At 38.0% G+C, this 17463-nt stretch overlaps 1 long non-coding RNA gene across 1 annotated transcript; it reads right to left on the reverse strand.

Annotated features, from left to right (window-relative positions):
- Positions 1–7533: 7533 nt before the first annotated feature.
- On the reverse strand, positions 7534–13045 carry LOC121386213. Its single transcript, XR_005959610.1, has 3 exons — positions 12934–13045; positions 11906–11939; positions 7534–8000 (listed from the first exon to the last, which is right to left on the reverse strand). It is a non-coding gene; the product is annotated as an uncharacterized LOC121386213 (long non-coding RNA).
- Between the last annotated feature and the right edge of the window lie 4418 nt (positions 13046–17463).

The raw sequence follows: 17463 nt of genomic DNA on the forward strand, positions 1-17463 counted from the left end.
ATTCAATATGTAAAAAAAATTTAAAATCTCAATATTGACTAACAAAATCCAACTTTTGCTCTTTTTTTACCAAATTATTAGCTCAAAACTGTTAACAAATATTGCAACAACCTGTAGTAACATCAGAGGTCATTTTATGCTATTTTGGAGGATATTGAAATTTAAAAGTTGAAAATCTTAATTTTAATTTTTAATAAATTCAAAAAAAAATGTTTTTTAATTTAATAAAATATTTAGAAAATAAATAAATTAGTTTTCATATTCCTTGTGGTATTCACAATCAGTCTGTGTAATTTCACCTCTCTGGTTATAATACTTTCATCAGAATCAAGCATTTAACCGGTGTAATGTGTTAACTATATCAGGCCTCAGACCACAATTAATTTCGCTATATGTTTCTATATAGCCTTAGTGGCTATAACATTTTTATTAATATCAGCAGGCCCATGAAGTTTTGTATGTATCTTTGCCTGCATGGGGGACACATACCCTGAAAATGACAACCCCTGTTGTCCAGCTCTTTCTCCCAGCATATTGGTTTAAACAGACACACCCTCTAAACCAGGCCGGAGTACACCCATTTTACACAAAAAGCACTACTTTTGCATGGGCCGGAATTACCACAAAAAAGTCTTCAATGTCAGCAAGTTACACATGTTTACAAACTACATGCTATCCCCTGTCACTTCAGTCAAACAGTTGCCACTTCATAGCTGTCTGCCATGAAATAATCACAGTCAAACAGCAGACTACTTGTGCGGTCAAATTTCCGGATTTTGGACAACCAAATGGGAAGATAACTGTAATCTGAGGCCATACACAGCCCTGAATGTCCAAAATACGATAGCATTGCTTGGTCAATAACATCATTATTTCGATCTATGACTGCACGTGCTATTGTAGCAATGTGTAAACCACGTAAAATACAAGTTAGGTAGGGTATAGAAATTCATTCAAAATGTATTAGTCGACATTTTTGTTATTGTTATTTGAGGAAAAATATGGGTAAATCGAAAAACACTTCAGTTGATGTAAAATCGTGTATTAAGAACGTTTTGAAGATGAATATCAGCGCGGTAGACCTAGGTATGCTTCTTATCGAATTGTCGATCGAGTTGCCGCTGCACTTAAAGTTTCGGTTTCAACAGTAAAAAGAACTGTGAAAAATCTAAGCTCTACGAATCCGAGCACAGAAATCACTGTTAAAAAATACGACCGAAAACTCATCGATTTATTTGATAAAGATGTTATTAGACGACGAGTATACAGATTGTATAGAGAGGGAGAATTACCTACATTACATAAGATTAACGTGGCTTTAAGGGAGGAATGTGGAATCAACATATCCATATCAACTTTACGAAGAACACTACATGACATCGATTTTAAATACCAACATATGTCTACAATCGGAAAAGTGATTTTTGAGGACGCCAATATATCAGAACAGGGGTATTTAATAGTGTATCAAGATGAGACCTGGGTGAATGTCAACCACACAACATCCCACCACTGGACAGATATCCACCCGGGCACAAGTACCGCCAATCACCTGCCGAAATCAGACGCTGCTGATCGAGTTCCTAAACTCTGTTCGTTGACGGGGAAGGGAAAAATACTTATTATTTGTCATGCTGGCTGTGATAAATATGGATTGATAGATGGCTGTGAATTGATCTTTGAGGCTAAAAAAACGGACGGAGACTATCATGGTGAGATGAATCATGACAATTTCATCAAATGGTTTGAAGAACAACTTATGCCTTCTCTACCAGAACCTTCTGTTATTATCATGGATAACGCAAGCTACCACAACAAATTAACTGAGATTACACGATGTCCTGCACTAAACGCTAAAAAGGAAGAAATTCAGTCGTGGCTACGAAACAAAAATATACTTTTTGAGAGTAACATGACAAAGCCAGTTCTTTATGAACTTGTGAAAAGTAACAAATGTGCAAAGCAATTTGTTACTGATGATATTGCTGAACGCCATAGGCACTTGTGTCTAAGACTGCCGCCAAGACATTCTGACCTCAATCCGATAGAACTGATCTGGAGTCAAGTCAAAGGGCACATAGCTCGTCATAATGATGGTAAAATGACCATGGTGCGGAGAAAACTTGCACATGCATTGAACTCTGTCACACCTACACACTTCTCTGACGCAGTTAAACATGTAATAAAGATCGAAGAAGATTTTAGAAAACAAAATAGTTTTATAAGAAATAAAATACCCCCTGTGATAGTCCCCCTTAAGGAAGATAGCGATGAAGAAATGAGTTCGTCGACTGATTAAGTTATTTCTCCATACCCATCAGGAGTATTATTTTAATGTATGCATGAACTATTTAACACCAAAAACAATTTATTTCCATATCATTTGCTATCAAACAACCTAACAACCTATAAACTAATCGACTAGAAATGCATATAGACTACACATACATACGAGAGAAATGTTTATTTAACGACACACTCAACGCATTTGATATACGTTTATGTGGCGTCAGACAAAACGGTTAAGGACCATTATGACAGTGAGAAAGAAACTCGCTACCGCCACATGGGCCACTGTTTCCGATAAGCAATTTTGATAAGCAATAAGGGACGTTTTATATGCACCATCCCATAGACAGGATAGCACATACCACAGCCTTTATACATCAGTTGTGGTGCACAGGCTGGAACTAGACACAACCCAATGGGTCCACCATGTGGGATCGATCAGTCGACCTACCATGAGCGAACGCTTTACCTCTGAGCTACGTCCCGCTCCATATACAAAAGAAGCCTTAAGTGGGGTTGGGGTTGTGCAGAGGGTCACACCTCCACCAATCGCATGCATACCATATTCTTCTCTCTCTCTCCCTATAACCATATAATCATAGATTAAAATAGATTAAAACATACATACGAGTGCGTCGTTACATAAATCACGTCTCTCTCTCTCTCTCTATCTCTCTCTCTCTCTCTCTCTCTCTCTCTCTCTCTCTCTCTCTCTCTCTCTCTCTCTCTCTCTCTCTCTCTCTCTCTGTTTGTCTGTATCTCCCTTCAGCGCGCGCGCTTGTGTATTCCACAATATAATTATAATATTTGATACATATTTTTTTTTCAAACTGAGGTTTTGTCACTTGAACTCCCCACCTGAATCCGCGCCTGCTTCATGTTTACAGATATTTTCTTAAATATAGGTCATACTACGATTTGTGCGGATAGGACGATAGAACCGAACATTAGTTTGAAACGCACTATAGAATAATGCTTTTGATATGCAAATGACCTTAGTTATTTATAGGAGAAATAACGTGCATTCCGAACACACAGAGATTTTTAAAAAATGGAATTAAGTCAACTTCGTGCATTTTATATGATGATTTGTATATAAAACCTGTCGGGGTTTGGGTTTGTTTTCATGTAAATGCAAAGAAAACAAATATCGAATAGGAAATAAACGTAACATTTGCAAAAAACTTTGGGTCTAAATAATTGAACAGGATAATAGTACGAAAGGTTTCGTGTACATATTTATATTTTTAAGTCAACGAACAATTCTTTTTGGTCATATTGTATTTTACTAATATGATATTATACAATATGATGGAAAATCCACGTCCCGGCATTGGATGGTCCAGACGGGGGTCACCGGGGTGTTGTGACCCCTACCCCGTTGAAATGCCCTTTTAATGTTGTTTTTTTAACTTCATCATCCACAATATACAACACTAAATTGCTATGAAAACGCGTTTCTGAGCATCTTCATTTAAAATTTCTAGGACGTACAGATGCGATATAAATTTTGCGATAGTTATAATTTTATTTTATATTAATTTTCATTTGTTTACGATCCCCCTCCAAACCTCCCCCAAAGTTCGCTTGGAATTCCGCCTGTCACTGGGCTCCCCCCCCCCCCCCCCAAAAAAAAAAATTTTGATTTTCTGGATCCGCCACTGACGTATGCTCCTGGATCCCCATACAGATCTCACTCCAGTTGGAAGCTCAGCTCATTTACTTTTAACAAACTGAAACTGCTCTTTTTTAATTTTGATAAGCAGCCCCCCCCCCCCCCCTACAAAATCCTGGATCCGCCCCTGGACAAAATGTGCACATACTGGTAATCACATTGCAGTGGTAGATCGTGTCGGACCGATAGGGCGGAGGGTGGGTGAAAAATCAACTAACAAAGTCAATATCGTGTATGACCACCGTTTGTATTAACACAGTCTTGGCAGCGGCGCCTCTTTGATGATATGAGGGCTCAGTTCAGGCAGATTATATTTTCAATTTTTATTAAATTTTAAACATTAAATATAATTTTAATATTGAAAACTTTGATTAGTTCTGACAGAAGTTATTACAATCAGGGCAAATCTCTAAAAACTAACAGAAAATATTTTTTAGATATTTATTATAATAAAATAATGTTTTACAAATCTCAAAATATGTCACATGCATTGTTAATTCGACAATTATTAAACTTAACACTGGCGTAGGAAGCGGACGGGGCCAGAGGAGACATCCCTCCACCCCCCCCCCCCCCCCCCCCCTCCATCATTTAGCAGTAGCGATGCTTTTTATATATTTATACATGTATTTATATATATATTTGTGTGCTTGACACATACACACACACACACACACTTTTGGCATTTACCTACGCCCGTGCTTACACAGATTTTCTAAGGTGATCTTTACAAACTAAAGAATTATTTACTACTGACAAAATTGAACATTAAACAGCGGAGCTCTACAGATGTGTAAAGATATCTTTTACAAAAGTCACACCTGACTACTTCCTAGTTCAAAAGGCGGATTTGGATGCGAAATAACCACATTGAATATTTACAAAAGTTTGTTCTTGTATTCAAGACAGAGTTACTATCATTATTTTATTTAACTTCAAGCTCGGGTGATTTTCAATATAACTACATACTGTCGTTCATTTCGCATATTGTGTAACTCAAGATTAAATATCTGGCATAAGGTCAGTTCAGTTTTATACAAACGCACAGCTATTCATGCCCGCAACACGTTTGAAGTTAGAGCCATTGGCTATTAAACACATAATCTTAGGAAAATCGCTGCATGTTTCCATTAGTAGCAAGGAATTATGTTGTATGCACCATCTAACAGAAAAGATAGTACATACCACGGCCTTTGATATACCAGACGTTGTGCACTTGCTGGCACGAGAAATAGCCCACAAAGAGGTATCAATCGCCGACCGCCCGCACATCAAGCGAGTGTTTTACCACTGGGCTACATCCCGCCACGCAACAAGATTAATAATTGTATGAAAAGTTACAGTTTATTTTGTTTAACGACACCACTAGAGCACGTTGATTTATTAACGACGGATCTTTTATGTGCACCATCCCATAGACAAGGTAGTACATACCACGGCCTTTGATATGCCAGTCGTGGGGCACTGGCTGGAAAGAGAAATAGCCCAAAGGGCCCACCGACGGGGATCGATCCCAGACAGACCGCACATCGAGCGAGCGCTTTACCACTGGGCTACGTCCCGCCCCAAATGTCGCAAAGAGTAGCTTCCATTAACAGGTGTAAAAGAGCAGTACGCCCTCTTTCACAAGTTGTTGCGGCCTTTCAACTGTTTGATTTGAATTTAAAAGTTTGTTTTGTTTAACGACACCAATATACCACATTGATTAATTAATTATCGGCTATTGAATGTCAAATATTTGGTAAATCTGACACATAGTCATCAGATGAAACTCGATACATTTTTCCTAATGCAGCAAGATATCTTTTATATGCATTCTTTTATATGCACTTTCCTACAGACAGGAAAGCACATACCACGGCCTTTGTCCAGTTGTCGTACACTGGTTGGAACGAGGAAAAAACAATCAGCTGAATGGAGCCATCGAGGTGGCTCGATCCTGCGACGCAAGCACCTCAAGCGAACACTGAACCGAATGCTGCTCCTATTTCATGTACAGTTTCATGTGTCATACTTTTACACGTATTTGTGATAAATAACTAATTAATCTGGACATGATTATTACACCAGCCAGTACTAATAACAGGGGAAATAAATATCATAATTTCATACATGGAAAATATTTATCGTATTCCTTTTCATTCTAAAACGTATCTAAACTCTCAGAATATACCTAACTTCCGTGTGATACAAATGGTGTGGATAGTACTTGTTTTGACGTAAACTATGTCCTTATCTAACCCATTCTCTGTGATACGGTATTACATGACAAGGAGGCTAACATGTTGGATATTGGAGTATAAACTATGTCCTTATCTAACCCATTCTCTGTGATACGGTATTACATGACAAGGAGGCTAACATGTTGGATATTGGAGTATAAAATATGTCCTTATCTAACCCATTCTCTGTGATACGGTATTACGTGACAAGGAGGCTAACATGTTGGATATTGGAGTATTAAATATGTCCTTATCTAACATGTTGGATATTGGAGTATTAAATATGTCCTTATCTAACCCATTCTCTGTGATACGGTATTACATGACAAGGAGGCTAACATGTTGGATATTGGAGTATTAAATATGTCCTTATCTAACCCATTCTCTGTGATACGGTATTACATGACAAGGAGGCCAACATGTTGGATATTGGGGTATTAAATATGTCCTTATCTAACCCATTCTCTGTGATACGGTATTACATGACAAGGAGGCTAACATGTTGGATATTGGAGTATTAAAAATGCCCGTGTGTGCATGAATGGTCCCAATCACTGGAACAGATAAAAATCTGTCGAGAACAAGTCCAGTTTCACCCCCCTCCCACAAATAGTTCCATGGCAACCGGACTGTATACATGGAAGCTTTGAAGTCATTCGTTCGAACATTGTATAGTAATGACAGTCGGGAACCGTTTTGACTTTAGTGCGAATGGGTGGAGTTTACAGGAGATTATACGGTATTCTAGGCTAATATTGTGATACTATTTTACACAGGGCAACAGGTCGACCACGATATCTCATGTCTCCCTCTAAAATCAAATATATTGATTGTATTCATCTGATAAATCTTAACGACAAAACCGTTCTCTGTGGTCAAGACCGTATCTCTGCACAATGCAGAGTCGAATGTGCATTTGGCAAAATAGTGGTTGATTCCATGAATCGACTATAGGAGGACAGCCTATCCCGACGAGATCCTTTTCTAGAGAGTTTATCCGTCTTGCACCACCACGAAGAGGACTGCCACTCCCAGACTAGTGTACTCAATCGAAACTAACACAGTGTTCCGGAAGTAGCCCAGTGGCAAAGCGTTCACTTGATGCGTGGTCGGTCTAGGATCGATTCCCGTCAGTGGACCCATTGGCCTATTTCTCATTACAGCCAGTGCAGCATAACTGGTGTAGCAAAGGTCATGATATGTACTATCCTGTCTGTGGGATGGTGCATATAAAAGATCCCTTGCTGCTAATCGAAAAGAGTAGCAAATGAAGTGACGACATTGGGTTTCCTCTCTCAATATCTGTGTGGTCCTTAACCATATGTCCGACGCCATATAACCGTAAACAAAATGTGTTGAGTGCGTCGTTAAATAAAAAGCATTTCCTTTCTTCCTAAACTAACAAAGGGTAGAGCTCATTGAATAAATATAGCTGTGATGAGATGCACTCATGGAACGCCGATTTTTTCCGGGGACTTTGATATTCTGGGAGTACACTCCCTCATCGGGTCCGCCCCTGGGCAGACTCAATAGTTAACAGTCTCAGTTTTATACAGCTTCGTATATATCTGTTGTACTGTCACCAAACGTGAGAACGTCATAAGAAGGGTTCTCAGCATTGGTCGAATTTATCGACGAGTAATACGTTGAATTGTCTTCCGGTGCAGCGTCAGCTTCCGGTGTAGTGTCAGCTTCCGGTGTAGTCTCGGCTTCCGATGTAGTGTCAGCTTCGGGTGTAGTGTCTGCTTCAGGTTCAATATGAGCTTTCGGTCTAGAATAAGCTTCCGGTCTTCCATTAGGTTCCTGTTGCTGATCTGCAACATAAACAGGAATATAGTAAATAAACAAACCTTCAAATTAAAGTAACAGTATGGATTATTAATATCCTTAGGCAAAAACAAAAAGGTTTCGGCAAATTCATGACGAAATTTTTCATGGCCGTTTTAGTCACTGAATGCGAATCCGCTGGCATGTGTGGTCTGCGGTCACGTTTTATATATCCGAAACTACACACCATTCAAATTGGCGGCCGCATTTTATCATTGCTATGTATTTTCAACTTTCAGAGCCTAATCTTGCATGTAATATATAGAGGATATTTCATTTATATCTCATCGAATGAAGTTTGCAATCATATCTCATGAGTCACGCTTGCACGACCAGTGTGATATGATTGCAAACTTCACGAGATGAGATATAAATCATATTTGACACAAAACATGAAATTGTTTATTTATTATATAACTTTTGGCAATTTACCTTTATTTTCAAAAATGCCAGCAGCAAAATAGTTCCGGCTTTCTAACAGTGAAGATAACACTTTCTACAGTGACGATAACACATTTTAAAGTGAAATAGTGAAATTTTCACTCTAAAATATGTTATCGTCACTGAGTGACTGATAACACTTTTATTTCACTGATATATTTAGATATTTCACTAAATGGGAGTGATGGTGTCGTAGAAAACAAATACGACAGGTTTCATATAGAGACTCGTTATACATGTATGCACTACAAATACGACTTTTCTTGCAGGATACCATGTAGTATTTAATTCGGGGGGAGGGGTCTAGCTGTTTGAATACACAATTTGTATCTGGGCCATACGATCACCACATTTAATACCAAATAATGAGCCAACCCCAATGCTGTTGAAAACTGATGACAAGATCATATTAACCATCCTGTTTTGTTTGCACACACGGTGTGGACAGAACAAAACACAACTAATTCGTTGACGACCATCAACAGGTTTACAAATATCAAGAAACATGAACACTGTGGGTGGCTACCTAATCAAGGACGTTTGATTGGATGAATATTTCTTGTAATCACCAAGACAGAAATGGCAGTGAGAAACTAAATGCTGGTTGACCATGAACTATTTTAGAAAATGAAAAACAAATATGAGAACAGTTCAAAAGGAAAGTGAGAGGAATGTCTTTTTTAATGATTGACTGACTAATAACGAATACAATATCAGAACCAAAAGCATTTACCAGAAAAAAACCGTTATAATTTGAAAATGAAGTATTGTATATGTTAGTGTTTCTTTTGTTGTGGGTTTTGTGGAACGGAGGTGCTTTTTATATATTTTTGTGTGTGTGTTATTTATTCCTTCTTTTGTTTGTTTTTCTTTTCTTTTGTGTTTGTTTGTTATTTTTGTTTGTATTTTGTTACTGGATTTTATTCTTAATACATGCTTTAGTGGTCAATCATCATTGTGAATACCAATATGCCTTGCTCATCAACAAATATAATTTCTGTTTTCATATGCAAAATCTGTGAGTTAGCATAGGCTGATGTCAATTGCGCGCCTGTCACATGTTAGCTAATTTGTTTATTTGTAATAGTTCTCCATGTTACAAAGTTATTTATTTTTGTCTCCATAGTTATGTAGCTAAGCTGAACTATTTATGTCTTCTAATGACACTGGCTTCTGTAGAAATGGTACACCAATATGGCAATTGAATTAAAGGACCATTGCAAGAAAAGCCATTTGTTTATTAACCATTATTCTCCATGTCAAGAATTATTGAAATCTTCATACATATAAATAATTTTATTTATATTTGTATTCCAATCTGCAGCATAATGAAGTATTGCCAAAGATGAATTTAAAATATTATGTATTTTGTTATGTTTGTCTATTTTTGTCAAGGCGATGAAAATGTATAATGGGAAATTAAACGAATATTCACCCGAATCCTGTCCAATGTTGTGGAATACCTGATGCTCTGCGTTTTCTCTGCAATCATAAAATAAAATAGTAAACACAGTAAAACTCTAACATTCCAGCCACCCAAGGATGTATAACTCTCATTAGCATATTTTCTAGAACTGATTAACCTAGAATCCACCTGGATCACACAGCTTGTTTACGGTCTTTCTGATGCTTTTGTCTCAGAATACATTTCATATTGAAAATAACACGTTAATGACGTCGGATGTCTGCTTTATCCTGTGAAGTTAAAAATGGGAAATTCCGCGAGGCTCTGCTGATCGGAATTTCTCATTTGGTCTGAACAGAATAAAGCAGATATCCGACGTCATTAACTAGTTATTATCTCTGTCCTGCAGACCATAAAAATTAAGGAGAAAATATATTATTTTGTTATTTCAGCCACATTGTACGATGACCTAGAGGTCAAATGAGCGAGTTTGTAATGTAGGCTATGCTATGTAGACTATGCTAGTATCAGGATATGACTTTGCTTTATCCATCATCATATTCTGTCAATAGAAACAGTGGTTGCAGGTTAAATGATTATTAAGACTCCCTCAGATGATAACAAAAGTAAATAATGATATTCTGGTAAACAAAAATATTTTAAATGAGTGACATTCTTGTAGTCAGACTTATACATGCTCCCCTCATTGAACAATGTGTGCAACCCAGAATACTACAGCAATGCCATGACATATTTCAGTCACAAAGATTGGTATAATAGTGTATGGATAAAGAGCATATTTTGGGACATTATATCAACACAAATAATCCTCTGGTTCTGATGATATGTATGGATGTGACAGCTACATCAGGAGGCTATATCTACTACACATGAGGCATCTCTAACCACATTTGGAACGTTTGCGGACATTTGCATCTCTTGCACGTTTATTTTAATCCATTGAGATGACGTGACGGAGTTGACATCTGGGGTGGCAGTACTCATGTCGGGTGCCACTGGTGGGGCAGGATATTGTAACTTGTCGCAAAGACCTGATATGATCATATCATTCCAACGAATTCTGTTCTGTGCTAGTTTTGATTTCGAAAACTAGTCACCGAGCGGCAGTCCTGTTTGCAAGAAGGTTGAAATATCCAGAAAACGAGTTTGATAATTATTTTATTCCCCGAGCGAGCGAGAGAGAGAGAGAGAGAGAGAGAGAGAGAGAGAGAGAGAGAGAGAGAGAGAGAGAGAGAGAGAGAGAGAGAGAGAGACGTAACAAAACAATTCCCCAACAAGTTCCATGAATTCCCTGTAGCACTCCTCCAAATGTTATATATAGAACAATACATGAGTGGCCGTTAGATACCATTTATCTTCAACGAGTTGTTTTAAGATGTATCTAACGAGCGAAAGCGAGTTTGATACGTTTTTAAACAACGAGTTGTAAGATAAATGGTATCTAACGGACATGAGTGTATTAATCTATTTCTCATATATCCTAAAAAAACACAGGTTTTAAGCAAATTTTGACATCTTGTTCGACTAAAATATATTTACACCCCTTGTACTAGTAGCTAACCTACGCGTCACAGACAAATGATTGTCAGGTTAGTTTCATTGGATGTATGGCAGTGGCGACCTGGACATGATCTAGGAGCAGCCAGTCGTATGTCTTGAAATTACTAACACAGGTACATATACAAACAAGTAATTGTTATCAAAAATAACGAATGATGTTCTCATCAACGGGTGTGTAAGAAAATGTATTTACTATCCACAAACTATGATTTGGGAACAAACGTTAATCGCTTCACAATCGACGTTTATAACATTCAACTGTTTCAATTCTAGTGAGGTGGAATGATGTGAATTTCAGAAACTGCGACTGTCGCAAGCTTCCAGCTTCTATAGCGACTTGTGACGTAAGTGGTGTGCCATAACAGTTGCCAAGGTATGGTTACTATGAATCAGGCTATACATATAGCGTGAACAAAATACGACATTTGTGTAACAGTTTATATATAATGTATCTACGATACATACCTTGGGTTTGTCTCCGGTTTTGACCATTTACGAGCTGAAATAAAAGAAGTTAATAATTCTAAAACTCCGTCACTCTCTGCTTGATACAGTATTTTAAAAAATAAAAAAATAAAAACTTTTTAAAACCTGTACACTGAAATTTAGTTTCTAATTTGGCAAACAAAATAGTATATACATAAGGCTCTTTAAACATATTTATTAATTTTATTATTTATTAGTTATTATTAATTATTTATTAATTATTAATTATAATATTTTGTGATTTAATAATAAAACATAATTGGTCAGTTCATAATTAATTAGCATTTCGCGATTTGGTTCACAACAGCTTGAATCGTAATTATAACTATAAACATGCATTTCTACAAATCTACATAACCTGTTTATGTCTTACACGCGTGTAACTACATTCATTGGCAATGTTTGGACACCTGTTTATGTCTTACACGCGTGTAACTACATTCATTGGCAATGTTTGGACACCTGTGCATGTCTTACACGCGTGTAACTACATTCATTGGCAATGTTTGGACACCTGTGCATGTCTTACACGCGTGTAACTACATTCATTGGCAATGTTTGGACACCTGTGCATGTCTTACACGCGTGTAACTACATCCATTGGCAATGATTAGACGCCTGTGCATGTCTTACACGCGTGTAACTACATCCATTGGCAATGATTAGACGCCTGTGCATGTCTTACACGCGTGTAACTACATCCATTGGCAATGTTTAGCCACCTGTGCATGTCTTACACGCGTGCAACTACATCCATTGGCAATGTTTAGCCACCTGTGCATGTCTTACACGCGTGCAACTACATCCATTGTCAATGTTTGGACACCTGTGCATGTCTTACACGCGTGTAACTACATCCATTGGCAATGTTTGGACACCTGTGCATGTCTTACACGCGTGTAACTACATCCATTGGCAATGTTTAGACACCTGTGTCTGAGAAAAACAGACTTTGTAAATTCGGCTCATTATGTTAAACGGTATAAAGTAATTGAATTTCTAGTTACATGTTTTCAACCAGAAGTACAAGAAAGCAGCTGCTGCAGCAAGGGCGAGTAATCCAACCGCTGTTCCAAATCCAGCTCCAAAACCAGCTGAAAACTGGCCGTCTTCCATTTCTGAGAAATTTAGAAATGTTATTATAGGGTGCATGTCACCAAATCAAATCTCATAGACAACAATAATAACATATGTGGGTGTCTTCATTTTCTGACAAATTTAGAAATATTATTACAGGGTGCATGTCGCCAAAACAAGTCCCATAGACAATAGTAATAACATAACTGGCCGTCTTCCATTTCTGACAAATTTAGAAATATTATTATAGGGTGCATGTCACCAAATCAAGTCCCATAGACAACAGTAATAACATATGTAGCCGTCTTCCATTTCTGACACATTTAGAAATATTATTATAGGGTGCATGTCACCAAATCAAGTCCTATAGACAACAGTAATAACATATGTGGTCGTCTTCCATTTCTGACAAATTTAGAAATATTATTATAGGGTACATGTCACCAAATCAAGTCCCATAACATATGTGGTCGTCTTCCAATTCTGACAAATTTAGAAATATTATTATAGGGTGCATGCCACCAAATCAAGTCCCATAGACAACAATAATAACATAACTGGCCGTCTTCCATTTCTGACAAATTTAGAACTATTATTATAGGGTGCATGTCACCAAATCAAGTCCCATAGACAACAGTAATAACATAACTGGCCGTCTTCCATTTCTGACAAATTTAGAAATATTATTATAGGGTGCATGTCACCAAATCAAGTCCCATAGACAACAATAATAACATAACTGGCCGTCTTCCAGTTCTGACAAATTTAGAACTATTATTATAGGGTGCATGTCACCAAACCAAGTCCCATAGACAACAGTAATAACATATGTGGGTGTCTTCATTTTCTGACAAATTTAGAAATATTATTATAATGTGTATGCCACCAAATCAAATCACAAAGACAACAATAATAACATATGTGGGTGTCTACATTTTCTGAGAGAGAGAGCGAGAGAGAGAGAGAGAGAGAGAGAGAGAGAGAGAGAGAGAGAGAGAGAGAGAGAGAGAGAGAGAGAGAGAGAGAGAGAGAGAGAAGTTGTATACGACCGTTTGTGGATGTGACAAGTTGACAACTACATAAAAAGAGGAATTAGAAAATATCACATAAATTGTACATGAATGCTGAAACGAGTGTAATAATAAAATAATCCTTCATATGTGTCCATGTGGGACAGGGCTATTCCTATTCATATTATGTACCCGAGTGTGGAATAGCCCTGTCCCACATGGATACATAATGGAGGATTTATTGTTCTTCCATCCAGTAGATGAAAAAGAAGCAATTAGGGAAAACGTGAAAAACCTACTTCTTTTTTTATCTTACAATAAAATAATCAAAACCACTAAAAAGATCTTACCCAAAAATTGTTTATACTAAAAGTTAAACCGAAAATGATAGTATAATTTCATTATGACAGCAGGTTTTCTTGTGTTTATGCAATATAAAAAGCATTTCTTGCGTTATTTTGCCTTTTACGTGACGTCATCCAATGTTAATTTCAGCACAAACAATAGAAATCACGTGGTTAGGGATGGGAGAATAATATTATCCACATTGTCCATAATATTATTTTTATGAACAGTAAAGGACCGTGTCCAACCGTTTCAGACATAAGCAAAAGGAGACGACGAAATTACATAATTTTCAGAAATGCCATTTCGTTAAGCGATTACACAGAGCCAAGACTGGGAAAGCCGTATTATGTTATGACGTCGCTTCTCAAAACTACAACATTGGTTATGTACGTGAAATCATTATAACTTGAACTATGTGGATAATAAAATGGATAATGACATAATGCACCAAAAGTACCTATGTATTATTTAAAACCACAATAATTACCTCGAACTTCCAGCACTATTGTATTGCTCTCTGATCCTCCATATCTAACACCACATCGCCAAACTGTTCCATCTTGACTGACGTTGACAGAGCTGATTGTTAGCGTAAAGACATCGTAGGAACAGGTAAAAGTGTAGTCTGTCGGAACAGGCAAACTATGATCACACTTACCCCGTCCATAATCATACATAGTGTAGTTGTTATCATGCACAAACCAGGTAACCGTATAAGTAAATCAGTCATGCAGGTGAATGTGAACGGGTAACCGACAATTCCATATGGTCCACAAGATGTTAAATTGAACTGAGCTACAAATTAAAGACATCAGGTTAATGAACAAATAATACAGGTGGGACATCTCATACAACAATCGCCTGTTTTTAATAATGTTATATCTATATCCAGTCTGAACATATTACATTTGTAAATAAATACTATCTGTTTTAAAGGTCTTGTTTTGTTTCGTGGTAGGCCATCGGTCTACAGGCTGGTAGGTACTGGGTTCGGATCCTAGTCGAGGCATGGGATTTTTAATCCAGATACCGACTCCAAACCCTGAGTGAGTGCTCCGCAAGGCTCAATGGGTAGGTATAAACCACTTGCACCGACCAGTGATCCATAACTGGTTCAACAATGGCCATGGTTTGTGCAAAGGCTAATCGGAAAAGTAGCCCATGTAGTGGCGACAGCGGGTTTCCTCTCAAAATCTGTGTGGTTCTTAACCATATGTCTGACGCCATATAACCGTAAATAAAATGTGTTGAGTGCGTCGTTAAATAAAACATTTCTTTCTTTCTGTTCCGCAGCTTTTACACTCCCCACTTTAGTAATAAAACACTTGTACCTCGATGATGGCCCCAATAACACCTTTCCCCAAGTGCCACCACCTTTCATATTTTCCTGTCACCTCATAACACGACTTATATACAGTATTGTAGCTCCCCATATGTTTTTTTAAAATGTTGGTGGCCCCTAAAAAAAGAAATCCCGGCTAAACCAAAGCTTGTATAACAATCACCTCTTTACAAAATAAAAAAACGCTCTATCCATATCCATTATGTACATATTTAATACACATGCAGTTTGTTATGTGCATGAGTGCGTGCGCGCACGTGTCTGTGTACCATGGGTATGTAATATACTCTAATGTATGTCCAATGACCGGTTTATCCAGTTAGGACATTTCATATTTCTTTATACCAGCCCAGCAATCTAAACCACTGCGACAATAGTTGTTTAACAAATATACATCAGCAGGTTTCTGCAGTTCAATAGAGCACATGGCTAAAATTGAATTTTAGATCTCATCAAACACGCTACAAAATACTCCCAACGTCTCCGGACCTTCCCGCTACCTACCTCGGAGGATTGCAGTTGTCATAAAATTAAATTGTTTAATGCTATACATACATTTACAATGCTTTCCCATTATAAAACAACTTATCCACATTGCTAATCTTTCCATTCCCCATTGGTTTGAATATTCATAATGACGAGCTAGCACTTTCTGTAGACCGTTAATAGTCTGGGAAAGTAGCACCAGATCATATGGTATACAACTTGTTTCAATAACGTTCATTTAAAAATTACCCCATTAATAAACAAATCAGAATAAAACAGGTGGTGACACTTTATAATGCATCAATTCCATGTTGTTTGTACTTGTAATATCTCTCTCCCCCCCCCCCCCCCCCTCTCTCTCCCTGCCACCCCACCCCACCTCTCTCTCTCTCTCTCTCTCTCTCTCTCTCTCTCTCTCTCTCTCTCTCTCTCTCTCTCTCTCTCTCTCTCTCTCTCTCTCTCTCACCGGCCTCGGTGGCATCGTGGTTAGGCCATCGGTCAACAGGCTGGTAGGTACTGGGTTCAGATCCTAGACGAGGCATGGGATTTCTAATCCAGATACCGACTCCAAACCCTGAGTGAGTGTTCCGCAAGGCTCAATGGGTAGGTGTAAACCACTTGCACCGACCAGTGATCCATAACTGGTTCAACAAAGGCCATGGTTTGTGCTATCCTGTCTGTGGGAAGCGCAAATAAAATATCCCTTGCTGCTAATCGGAAAGAGTAGCCCATGAAGTGGCGACAGCGGGTTTTCCCTCAAAATCTGTGTGGTCCTTAACCATATGTCTGATGCCATATAACCGTAAATAAAATGTGTTGAGTGCGTCGTTAAATGAAACCTCTCTCTCTCTCTCTCTCTCTCTCTCTCTCTCTCTCTCTCTCTCTCTCTCTCTCTCTCTCTCTCTCTCTCTCTCTCTCTCTCTCTCTCTCTCTCTCTCACTCTGCCCGCCATGTCCTACCCCTTTATCTCCCTCGCGTTCCCTTTCGCATACTTCTTTAGACAACACAAAATCAAATGTAACCTACTATGAACAAGAGAAGAATTAATTAGACATACTAAAACACATACTAACCAGTGACTGAAGGAATAGCACCAAGTAACGCCAATAAGAAACAAAACGTGTATTCCTGCGCCACATTTTAAGCGTACACATACGTTACCACAGCAAGTAAACACAGCGGCGTTACAGTTTGTGACGTAACGTTACTTCCCGATGCATTGCGGGTGTTTGTTTTGCATTTCTTGCTGTGCATGTGTATGCGCGAGCGTCAGT

The sequence above is a fragment of the Gigantopelta aegis genome, chromosome 12 (genome assembly GCF_016097555.1).
Source record: "Gigantopelta aegis isolate Gae_Host chromosome 12, Gae_host_genome, whole genome shotgun sequence".
NCBI lineage: Eukaryota > Metazoa > Mollusca > Gastropoda > Neomphalida > Peltospiridae > Gigantopelta > Gigantopelta aegis.